This window comes from Theropithecus gelada, chromosome 4 (genome assembly GCF_003255815.1).
Source record: "Theropithecus gelada isolate Dixy chromosome 4, Tgel_1.0, whole genome shotgun sequence".
Taxonomy (NCBI): Eukaryota; Metazoa; Chordata; class Mammalia; order Primates; family Cercopithecidae; genus Theropithecus; species Theropithecus gelada.
In genome coordinates this window covers 63,082,867-63,095,848 of record NC_037671.1, presented here as the reverse complement: position 1 = coordinate 63,095,848, position 12,982 = coordinate 63,082,867, and the positions used below count along the sequence as shown (strand labels likewise).

Genomic DNA, 12,982 nt, shown 5'->3' with positions numbered 1-12,982 from the left:
CAAGTCTGCAATTTCATCTTACTGAACGGGGTCAAGTGTAGATGACTCATTGGCTTAGAAGACCTCCCCAATGAAGCATGTGATGTGGTGGAAAGTGAATTATCTTTGGCATCAGACAAATGCACATTCAGACCTTATCTCTACTACCTATGTGCCATGCAATCTCAGGCAACTGACCTAGCCTCACTGAACTTCAAATTTTTCATCAGAAAAATGGAAATAAAAATATTTATCCATTAGATGCTTTTTATTTTCCATGTTGCATCTCTTAGGCTCACTTCTAATTTCAGTCCTAATTTTGATAAACAACCAAGTCAACTTCCAGTGTCCCACTTCAAGGTTATATCTCTACTTTTCTGCTTTAGGGCCATCTCCCATGGTGCTGTTCAACTCAGTGGAGGTTAGCTGGAGTGGAGGGAAATTAACAGCTCCTGGGGACAGAAATAATCAGTCAATGTCCCAGTCTTCTATTATTTAGACTGATGATTTTGAGAAGCATGTCCTACACTTCTCAAAGTACTGGTGGAACCAAGCCTGCATTCCCCACAGAAGAATCCTCAATGGCGTACCTATATGTGCTTTTCCTTCTTCCCTTTTACCCTGTTGCTTCAGTCCTCTGTCTGTGAATCACATTCGCTATAAACTATACTCAAGTTCTTGCCTCGAGTTCCACTTTGGGACAACCCAAACTTAGATTATAACAGATTTTGGAAAACATCTATATTTATTTTAAATATGTTATATAACATTTCAAGGCTAAAGTGTTCTTGTGCAGTGATTAATCTTAAATAAACCCATACACTTCTGGTGACACAGTCATATTTTGACACGACTTTTCTATATGTAATTCCTCGTCATAATACCAGGTGAGTGAGGACAATGGATGGTAATATTCCTGAAATTCATTCCTATATGAGGACAGCTACAAATAGCTAACTATACTCACAAGTGACTATGAACCTCATAAATATAACCCATGAATCCAAACTAAAATGTATTTCCAACTGAACTGCCCTTGAGTAGGTCCCCACAATTGTGGCCAGTTCAAGATTATGCAACTTAAGGAAAACTGTGACAGAGGATTTTGTCATTAAAAAAAAATGGTATATTTTAAGTTGGAGTTACACTATCTTACTTTAGAAGACTTGACAAAAACATAAGGTCATATGAACACATTGGTAGGGCTCTTCTGAGGACCTTGGAAAGGCTCCGTGTAAATTAGGAGCCCTGAAGCTTAAGCTACATGAGCTTCATGATAAATCCACCTCGGGTCATGGCTATTAGTAAGTCATTATTGGATGACAGCAAGACTGGAAGAGAAAGAAGAATCAAGAGGAGCAGATCTTCCTATGGTACTATTTTGCATTCCGTGTGGAAAATGTAGTCTGAAGTCATACAGTAAGCCTTTTATTTTTTCACTCAATTATTAAAATCTTAATATAAAAATGCATGTAGAACTTTCTTACAAGACTAAAGAAAAAAGATAAGGTTTTAAATTTTAAGCTTGTACTTATTCTGGAGAGTGAATTGGAAATGCAACAAGAGGATAAGTAAAGCTTTATTCATTTAGCACTTGTGGTGTTTCATATATGGGTGTGAAACTAAAGAAAGAATTTGACAAAGGATTTTAAGTAATAAAATAAAGTGGAAGAGTCTTTTCAAGCATTTTACATATAATGAACATGGTAATTACACTTTTATTTCTAAGTGTCATTGTAGATCCACTGTTTAGTAATGCTATAGTTGTCCAATTAAAGTGTTGCTTGCATTTTAAAAAAGTCATTTATTTCCATGTATTTTGTGTGCATTTCAGATTAGTCTTTCTTCTAATTAGTGAATGTCTGTCAGTTTGTAGTTAGATAATGTATGTTTAAGACTGATGATACAGCTGCTTAATGTATAATTCTAAAACAAAAGCATAGAGAAATATGGAAAAAAAAATTAAAAGGCAAGGAACTATAATATTAAAGGTAACAACAAACATTCTGTAAAATAATCACGCTTCTTATTCAATAAAAGCTGTCAAATTTTCATCTCTCAAATTTTTCATCCTTTTGTGTTTATAGAATAATAAGTAGTTTATCAGGTAAAATTATATAAAACGGATATATTTAGTCACCAAAAGAAAACAAAAAGCAAACCTTTCTCTGAGTGAGATAGTTAGCTTGCTAGCTAGAGGTAACACAAACATGTGCACAGGAGGAACCCTTATTGAGAAATTGACCATAGTATTATAGAAAATTTGGAAAAAAGAGCATTTTTGCCATCCATTCCCAACACGTGGCCAGCTAGTCACTCTTGTTCTGTGCGACCTACTCACATCATGGGACCATAGGTGTTTCACAGCCTAAGAGAAGGTAGGTAACTAAAGTTGTCGCTTCCTCCCAGCCTTCCCCAGCTATAGTGTAAGGACCCAGGATGATAAGAACATGAGGTTGGAGAAAGGATGGGATTTCAGTAAGCAGCAGAAGCAGGTATTCACTTCCATGCTGCAGAGCTGACGGTGCAGCACACCATGTAGGAGAACCTGGAAAGCAAGTGCTGTGACTTGAGAAGTTCCAAGCAAAGGTTCCAGAGTTCTAAGTTAGCATGTCAGGATTAGGGTGCCTGCCTCCGAGCACACTCTGGGCCTCACTTTCTTCATAGCAAATTGAAATATAGTGCATAAAACAGGACCAGTGGTTACACAGAAAGATTATTGAAGCTATTTTCCTTTTGGGAGAGTTTTCTCTTTCGTTCTCTAACCTGGCTAAATAACATGTTAAATATTTCTACTCATGGCTTTGTGAAACTTAACTAGTGCTTAATCTCAAAAAGTAAAGCTTCATACGACTATGAAGCATGAACAAACTACGAAAAAGTAATGTCATTTGTCTTATAATACCCACTTTCTGACTTGCTGTGGCATAATTTTAGACCTATAACACTCTTCAGTGAAGTGAAAAGAGGTACCAGCCTGACAGATGCAGTCAAAGCTGAGGCCGTAGCAAATCCCAGTGTTAGCAATTCATTTAGCTTAATGAGTTGTTGTACATGCCTGTAAATTTCATTTCCTCAGCTGGAGACCCCTGAAATTCTTAAGTCTAACACACTTCTGAAAACTCTTTTCATGCTTTTGATGTTAGATTAGATAATGAGATCTTGCAGTATCCCAGCAAAACACATATGAGAAATTAACCTGCTTCAAAAGGGGATACCCCAATGACTTCCAAAAGAAAAAGATGACGTAGAAATCTTCGTCATAAATATCTTTATGTTCTCCAAAGGATGGCAGATAATTAAGAATAATTGAACTACATACATACCAGAATCTCATTTTTGGCTTAGCTAATTATTGGCAGGGTAAAAAACATTTTGTGGAATGAAAAGACTGTGGTCTCTGACTTATCTCTATGTGTTTGTGGCTGACACATCTGGCTGATAAGCCGGGAACATCCATGCCAGGAGCTGGGGACAGGGTCTGGAGAGAGAGAGACCCAGTTTTCTACCCTGTGATACAGAAACTAAATCCCATGCATTAGTGGATATCTCCACCTGAATCTCAAAGACATCTCAAATTTGAACTTAATTTATTTCCCAGAATCTGAGCCATGTATTTTAATACCTTATTTTTAATTGCACTTTTTAGTTACAGCAAAATCGAATGTAAAATACAAAGAGTTCTTCCTATATACTTATTCCTCCATATGCATAAACTCCTCCACTAAGAATACCTCACACCACAGTGATACATTTTGTTTTATTTTGTTTTGTTTTACAATAAATGAACCTACGTTTACACATCATCACCCAAAGTCCATAGTTTATGTTAGTGCTTACTCTTGCTGTTACACATTCTGTGGATTTGGATAAAAGCACAACGACATGTATCTACTGTTGTAGTATCATACAGAGTAGTTTCCCTGTCTTAAAAATCCTCTGTGCAAAGTCTATTCATCCCTCTCTCTGTCATCCTTTGGCAATCACTAATATTCTTATAGCCTCCATAGTTTTGCTTTTTCAGAATGTCATATAGTTGGAATCTATATAGCATGTAGCCTTTTTCCACTGGCTTCTTTCATTTAGTGATATGCATTTACATTTCTTCCACATCTTTTCATGACTTTTTCACTTTTTAGCACTGAATAATATTCCATTGTTTGGATATACCACATTTTTTATCAATTTACCTACTGAATCCATTGATCACAGGAGTGAATACCAATCCTTCTCAGAACCACGGTAGTCAGTCTAGATTTCTTCCCTCTCCTCCCTCCACATTCAATGTAATTTGTCTCCTGAACACGTCTGAGATTTGTCTCATCCACTCCTACTGCCTTCCCATACCGCCACTAAACTAATTTAGGCTCTCACCATTTCTTACTTGAAGTAAGGCAGCATAACATTTCTATCACTTCCTATCAGACTATTTTTCTAACCAGATAATGTGTGCCTTCCACTACTGCTGGAATTCATTCTGGATCCTAAGGTTGATCATGACTCCTTTCTTCATCCCCGATGGCCTTCTATAAACTTAGCAAACACAAGGTGTGCTATGACCTGGTTCCTGCATACCTGGCCAAATCCATTCTTAAATACTTTTCCTTTTCCCTTTCTGCACTGACTCCTATACCTCATACTATACTTTAGAGGCACTGTATTACTTATTTCTCACTGATCTGGCCATGTTTTCTCCTTTCGACTCTGAACATGATGCTCCAGTTTTGGGGGCTGTTCTTTTAGCACTTTTCTGGCTGAGACAAGCCCTTTTCTCAGAACTCAGCTTATAGCTCACTTCTGCTTGAAAGACTTTCCTGACAAATCCCATCTGTAGTAAGGAGCCATATGTGTTGCCATATATACCAGACTATTTATTATACTTCACTATAATAATTTCTTTAATTATTAGATACTCCTCAGGTATCCAAGACCATAAATGGGGGCTGCTCATAGGTAACAGTCAGCATGGGATCCCGCCATGGCATTCAATGACCCTCTTGAGGAAGATATTTTTCTCTCCACCTCAAGGACTCCTAGGCACTCATCACTTATTGTCCAGTCTGCTTTGCTCCTTCTTCCCCTAAGGCCAGTGTTAGCTGATGAAAACATTACACTTCCAGCTCAAATCTGAATATATCTGATTCAAACCTTGGTTGGCGGTTTCACTGACACGCATTTTGGCTTTTGGCATGGGATTACAAAAGGGAAACTTGCCTTGGGGGTGCCAGTGAACATTTGGGTAGGGGAGAGAGTGTAGGGTTGGGGAGAGAGTGTACTAGAGACTATAAATATGCAGCAAGTATGCAAACAAGACTTTCAGACATAAAACACCGCTATACCGTCAGTACTGGTTTTAAAGTTCTAAATGTTTAATATTATTCTTACAGTGAAGAAAAATATTGCCCATTGTTTTATAAATTAAAATTAGGCTATTGATCACTGTAAGTGATTAAACCAATTAGGAATGAACTAGAAATACAGTTCTTATATGATTGTATCTAATGAATTTAAATACTTTTTTCAGTCAGTGAATTTCAGCTTGGAATAAAGATATTACATTAAAAGGGTTTATTTTCATGCCTATTAATGAGCTTCCAAGTAGTCATTTTTGTTCATTGACAAAAAATTAAAAAATTTAAAAAGAGGCTGTTTCGGGTATTAACATTTTTATTCTGACACATGGTCTTTGTTTCTAGTCAATCATCTGCAGTATTAAAAGTAATCAACCTGCTTTCTAATTTAACTGAGAGCTTCTGAGAAGTGATTTCTCTCTTTTCATAGTAAAGTTGCATCCTGTGATCAAATATCACTTTATTTCTGCCAGGACAAAAGCCTTCTGGTTGTTAGCAATTCAACATAGCCATGCCAACCAACATCATTGTCTAAAATGTTTTTAAAGATAGGCACATATATCTATAACTAAAGAATTTCTCTAGAAATCTCTAGGTATCTCACAAGTCAAGGAATAAAGTATTGTGCTACCAAGCATCTTACCTAGTATAAACGAATTAAGAGACATAGCTACATTTATATTTGGGAGTTTGCCTTCCACTAAGTGAACTTAAGATGGGAATGAAAATTATAAAATAACCCAATGAAATGCATCTTTAAAATGTAGTATAGTGATACATGATTAAAGTAGTATATGAGAAAATATTACAAGATCATAAAAACACATTTTTACACAGGTTACTAACAAGGTCGTTAATGTTTTTTATTTTGCCTGAGTCAGGGTCCCAGTAGGAAACACATGGCACACACAAATTAGGAAAATTTGAGGATGATTTCATGAAGGAATATTTAGGATTGTATAGCCAAGGAGTAGAGAAACCATAAAGGAGAGTGGGGAATGCTGAGCCTAATAGTAAAGGAACTTTTTATCATTCCCAGTGCCTAAGGGGAGAAGGCAGTCAGCAGTTACCAAAACTCATAGTGAGAGAGCCAGCTCTGTAGAAAGGACTGCCTGGAGAGGACTCATGACCTTCCTTATAGGAACCCAACCTTGCAGGGGACATGATGCAGGAACTGGGGGCATACACAGTCCAAACTCGTTCTGCTCCTTCTCACTGATTTCTTGCTAGAGTTGCTCATTGGCTGAACCCAGATGGTCATCAGAAGGTAATATTACTCCACTGAAATCCATTACAGGTCCACCTCCTTGGGATGAGAGGCAGGTGAAAACAGATTGAGAGTACATCTCAAGAAGTAATATAAAGTATCCACCAGAGCTACTAATATTAAACATTATATGCTGTGTGAATAAATCACACAAAGAATTTTCACTTAAATATTCTATGAAGCAAGAAATTAATTCAGTATCATCAAAAGCCTCAAAGCTAAGAAATAATCATATAGGGTTTCTCATTATTAGATATTTGCAGATACTGGGTAAAATGTAATTTTGTGATTCAGGTTTATTAAACAATATAAACATTCAGACAAAATAGATGGGAGATGATCCCAGGAATAGAATATATTTTGGCCCAGATGTTCTGTTTTTCATATTAATTACCTCCCCTTTTCATTCTCATTGCTATCACTATATAACTCCCAAATACCACCATTTACACTCAGTGTTTCTAATGCTTTTCACTTACTGACTATTTATCCATGCACTTGTCCATTATCCTATTTATTTATTTATTGGGATGGAATCTTGCTCTGTCACCCAGGCTGGAGTGCAGTGGTGCGATCTCGGCTCACTGCAACCTCTGCCTCCCGGGTTCAAGCAATTCTCTGCCTCAGCCTCCCAAGTAGCTAGGATTACAGGTGCCTGCCACCATGCCTGGCTAATTTTTGTATTTTTAGTAGAGACAAGGTTTCACTATCTTGGCCAAGCTGGTCTTGATCTCCTGACCTCGTGATCCTCCCACCTCGGCCTCCCAAAGTGCTGGGATTATAGGTGTGAGCCACCACGCCCAGACTCCCATTTATTTACTTATCAAATATTTAATACAGCTAACTCTATGCCATCTCTGCTCAACTCTTGAATGCCCATATTGATAACCTTTCTAGCACATTAGACTTCAGTGACAAAATCTTATCCCTTTTAAATATGTAGAGCTTTTCAAACCTGAAAATCTCAAGATCTGAAATCACTTTCTGACTATAACTTACTACCTATGTCTTTCATATTCTCTTTTTTAAAAAAAAGTTTTTCATTATAACAGATTTCTTAGCCATCTAATCTACCTGCTGAACATGGTAATCAGTCATCTCAAGAAAACCCTTGCTGCCACTAGAATGTATGTCTTGACTACTCCTTATATCTCCCCTTTAAAGTCCTTAGTTCAGGACACACTCCCTATGAACACTTCCCAGTTGCCATAGTTTCTTTGGGAAATTCACGAAAATACATATATTGGGTGAACATGAGTTCAGGATTTCAACTGGATTAATGTTCTGAAGGCTTTTTATTCATCTCTCCTTGATTTTCCATACATTTTCTTATAGTATTATGCCAAAATTATCAGACGTCTCAAATTCTTTTCTTTTCAGAGTTGGTATTAAAACTTATATATGCTGTACCTGTTTTACTCCCATCCCCTGGGCCAACTCTTTATCTAGATCCTAGATAACCCAATATATTAACCTATTTATGCCTGAGGTTGCAATTTTTTGAATTTTTGCAAGCAGACCTTGGAGGTGTCCTTGAGCAGTAGGATATAAATTCCCCCATGCTTAGCATTCCAATAATGGAACACTAGGCATAAAAGCTTCTGATTTTAATTTCTTACCTGCCAACATAACACATCATATATAACAAATAGTTTATAACTTAAAGCAGCCAACCTCTCATTTGATACTATCCATGTCCTATATGTGAATTTTCTACTTGTACAAGCAGGCTGCTGAGTGCTGTTGGTAAAACAGCACAATTATGAGGATACTTTTTATTTTCTCTAGTCAACTAGGGCTCTTTTTTCCTTTTTCTTGAGACAGTGGTCCTAAATCAGCAGCACTCTCCCAAATGTCCTATTTAATTGCCTTGCCTCTGAATTCACAATTGAAATAGAAGTCATAAAAAGTAAACTCTATTGACCTTCCTCACCCTACATATATCCATAATTATAGCTATTGTTTTATATGCTCTCTTCTCTTATTCCTTGAGAAAAGGAAATATTCTTTCTGAAATGAATGCCCTATCTGCGTGAATTCTGAATTCCAACCCTTCTTTCTCTGCTCCTCCAAGACTTCGCTGTGTTATATACCCTCCTTTCCCAATATCTTGCTTCTTTCTCACTTCAAAAATGCCCAAGATTTTTCCATCTTCATAAAATAGTTATATCAGAAACATCATTTTGACTTTTATGTTCCCATTTAGCCATTCCTCTTTTTCTCTTTCTAGCCAACTTTCTAATGTCAACCCTTCCTTGTCTACTACTTACTGCTCACCTGTTTACATCTGCTATGTACAACTGAAGTTCTGTTTCAACAGACACAGAAATTGTGCTTGAGTTTAGGAATGGTCAATCCAATGGACACTCGCTAGTCTTTCTCTTGCTTCATCTCTCTTTGGCTTTGACATTAATGATCATTTCTCTTTTAAGTGTTTAAGGTCACTATTCTCTCAATTGCTTAATACAAAAAACATCTGGCAGTTTTCATCCTATACAGGCATACCTCACTTTATTGTGCTTCACAGATACTGAGTTTTTTACAAAGTAAGGATTTCTGGCAACTCTGTGACCAGCAATTCTATGGGTGTCATTTTCTCAACAGTGTGTGTTTCTGTGTCACATTTTGATAATTCTTACATTGTAAACTTTTCCAGTGTTAATATATGTTATCCTGATTTATAATAAGCGACCTTTGATATTACTATTATCATTGTTTTGTGATATCACAAACTGCACTCATATGAAATGGCAAGCTTAATTGATGAATATTGTGAGTATTCTGACTGTTCTACCAACCAGTCATTCTCCTTTTCCTCTCTCTCTCTTTCTCTCTCTCTGGGCCTTCCTATTTCCTGAGACACAATGATAATGATACTGATATTCGGCCAATTCAAAATAATAATCCTATTATTATGTCCTCTAAGTGTTCAAGTAAAGGGAAGAATCACACATCTCTCTTTAAATCAAAAGCTGGAAATGATCAAGCATCACAAGGAAGGCATGTTGAGAGCTGAAATAGGTCAAAAGCTAGGTCTCTTGCCCTAGTTAGCCAAGTTGCTAATGCAAACAAAAATATCTTGAAGGAAATCAAAAGTGCTACTCTATTGAGCATCCTAATGATAAGCAAGTGAAATAACCTTATGGCTGTTATGGAGAAAGTTTGGTCTGGATAGATCAAACCAGCCACAACATTCTCTTAAGCCAAAGACTAATCCAGAGCAAGACCTAATTCTCTCCAATTCTGTGAAGGCTAAGAGAGGTGAGGAAGCTGCAGAAGAAAAGTCTGAAGCTAGCAGAGGTTGGTTCATGAGGTTTAAGAGCCATCTCCATGTCACAGAAGTGCAAGATGAAGCAACAAGTGATGATGTAGAAGCTGCAGCAAGTTGTTCAGAAGATGTACCTAGGATCATTGATGACGGTTGCTATACTAAACAATAGATTTTCAGTGTAGATTGAACAGCCTTCTACTGGAAGATGTCATCTAGGAATTTCAGAGCTAGAAAGAAATTAATTTCTGACTTCAAAGCTTTAAGAGATAGGCTGACTCTCTTGTTAGGGCATCTTGCAGGTGGTGACTTTAAGTTGAAGCCAATGCTCACTTATCATTCTAAAAATCCGAGGGCCCTTAAGAGTTGTATTATTCTACTCTGTCTGTTCTTTAGAAATGGAACAACAAAGCCTGGATTATGGCACATCTGTTTACAACATGCTTTAATGACTATTTTAAGTCCACTATTGAGACCCTGCTGCTCAGAATAAAAGATTCCTGTCAAAATGTTACTGCTTATGACAATGCGTGTGGTCATCCAAGAACTCTGATGGAGATTTACAAGGAGATGAATTTTGTTTCATGTCTGACAATACAACATCCATTCTGCAGTCATTGGATTAAGGGGCAATTTCAACTTTCAAGTCTTATTGTTTAAGAAATACATTTTGTAAGGTTATAGCTGTCATAGATAGTGATTCCTCTGATGAATCTAGGCAAGGTCAATTGAAAACGTTCTGGAAAGAATTCACCATTCTAGATTCCATCAAGAATATGTATGTTTCATGGGAAGGGGTCAAAATACCAACATTAACAGGAGTTTAGAAGAAATTGATTCCAAACCTCATGGATGAGTTTGAGGGATTTAATACCACAGTGGAGGAAGCAACTTCTGTTGTGGTGAAAATAGCAAGAGAACTGGGATAATAAGTGCACCCTGAAGATTTGACTAACTTGCTATAATCTCATGATAAGGATGAGCAAAGAAGGTGTTTTTTGTTTGTTTTGTTTTGTTTTTTTTAAAGAATCTACTGCTGGTGAAGATGCTGGAAACATTGCTGAAATAACAACACTGAATATAGAATATACATAAACTTAATTGATAAAGCAGTAGCAAGGTTTGAGAGGACTGTCTGCAATTTTGAAAGAAGTTCTCCTGTGGGTAAAATGTCATCAAACCGCATCACATGCTATAGAGGAATCTTCTGTAAGTCAATCAATGTGGCCAACTTCATTGACGTCTCATTTTAAGAAATGCCCATAGCCACCCCAACCTTCAGAAACTACCAGGCTGACCAGCCAGCAGCTATCAACATCAAGACCCTCCACTAGCAAAAGTAATCACTAAAGGCTCAGATGATCATGAGCATTTTTTAGCAATGAAATATTTTCAAATTAAGGTATATGTGCTGTTTTTGGATATAATTATATTGCATACTTAATAAACTACAGCATAATGTAAACATAACTTTTATATACACTGGAAAACTTAAAAAATTGTGTGACTCGCCTTGTTGCAGTGGTCTGGAATTGAACCTACAATGTCTCTGAGGTATGCCTGTACTCCTTAAGATCAGTTCCACCTACACCCAGGTAACCTCAAGTCCTATTAATCTTGTTTAAATATTGTCCAAACACTTTTCTCCCTTCCCATAACTCCTGTTTAATTATTCTATTTTAAAATATTCCCATAGTGTTATAGTGTATGTTTAAACCCCTTCTCACTCGCCCCTGAAACAATCCCTCTGTTTTGATCACAAGAATATTTCTAAATAAAATTTTGATCATATGTCTTATAATACCTAAATACTACAGCATAATGTTCATAGTAGTTTATGATCTATTCTTTGTTTATAATCACTTTCTGAACTTCTCGAGGACCTCCCATACTGATTAACTTTTACTTTTTAATGTCTAACTTTGTTTTTCTGTCACAAAGCACTACTTCTGTTGAGAATTCCCTCTCTGCATCTTTCTGTGCCTACTATTTAAGTACCCACTTATTCTTCAGAAAATCAAGAAATCACTACCTACTCTGTGAAACCCTCATTCAGCTCCTTACTTTAGTCTAAAGACTGAGGTATATCCCAGAGATACTGCAGGTTTGGTTCCAAAGGCCACTCCTGGTTACACACATTGTCTTGCAGATGCTTCATTGCAATGAAAAATTTATTTAACTTTCTACTTTCTTACTAGTCGTGGACATTTTGAGAACACAAAATGCACCTCATCATTATATACATAGCACCTAGCATATGCCCAGAAAATAGATGTTCACAGATATTTGTGAAATGAATAAGAAACATTTGTCAATCTCACACCTTACCTGATGGAGATCTGTTTTTCCCTCTGTCCTTCCTTGCTCAAAATCTCTCTAGATCAATATGCAGAGCTCCTCGTGTGTGAGGCTAAATCTCGATCTTTACTCTGAATTGTGTTAAGACACTGGGTTCCCATTTTCTCATATTTGCTACTTTTGTCTTTAGCTCCTTTCTATTGCTTGCTTCCCTTCCATCCACCACACCAACATTCTTGGTATCTACATTCCCACACATCTTCCTATACTTCCCTGTCAGGTTCAAATTTGTATTTTTTGCCCTCTAATCCATCATCAAAACTTTCAAAATTATTTCCTGCATTTGTATTCATTTCCTCATCATTTGTATATTACCTAATCTGGGTATATATTTTCACTAGGCATATTTTTTAGAGCCCTCATGCTTCATAACCTTTTTAATATTTGATATTTTAAAAACTTACTAAAAACACCTACCTCCTTAGTCTGGAGATTTGAAATATTGAATCATTTTTCTATCTATTTCACCAGCTTTATTATTCTGCAGATGAAGAAATGCAGGTCACTGAAAAGGACTGCCTCATCATTTCTATATTATTATAAAAATAGCTGTTATCATTCCTTGGCTTAAAACTGGCCAGTAGTTTCTTAGTGAAGTAAAAATAAATTTCAAAACTCTTATCATAGACTGGAAAGCCCAAGATGACCCTGATCCTGCTTCAATAAATCTCACACTTTGTAAAGTACCACTTTTTAGTTTCCCCATGATGCTAGGCTCTACCACCTCCCCCGCCCCGCCCCCGCTATAACTGACATCCA

General features: G+C 36.7%; 1 protein-coding gene across 1 annotated transcript in view; it reads left to right on the top strand.

Annotated features, from left to right (window-relative positions):
- Positions 1 to 12,982, top strand: part of EYS (eyes shut homolog (Drosophila)) — a 2,114,515-nt gene that overhangs the window by 1,699,513 nt on the left and 402,020 nt on the right. The window lies entirely within an intron of this gene.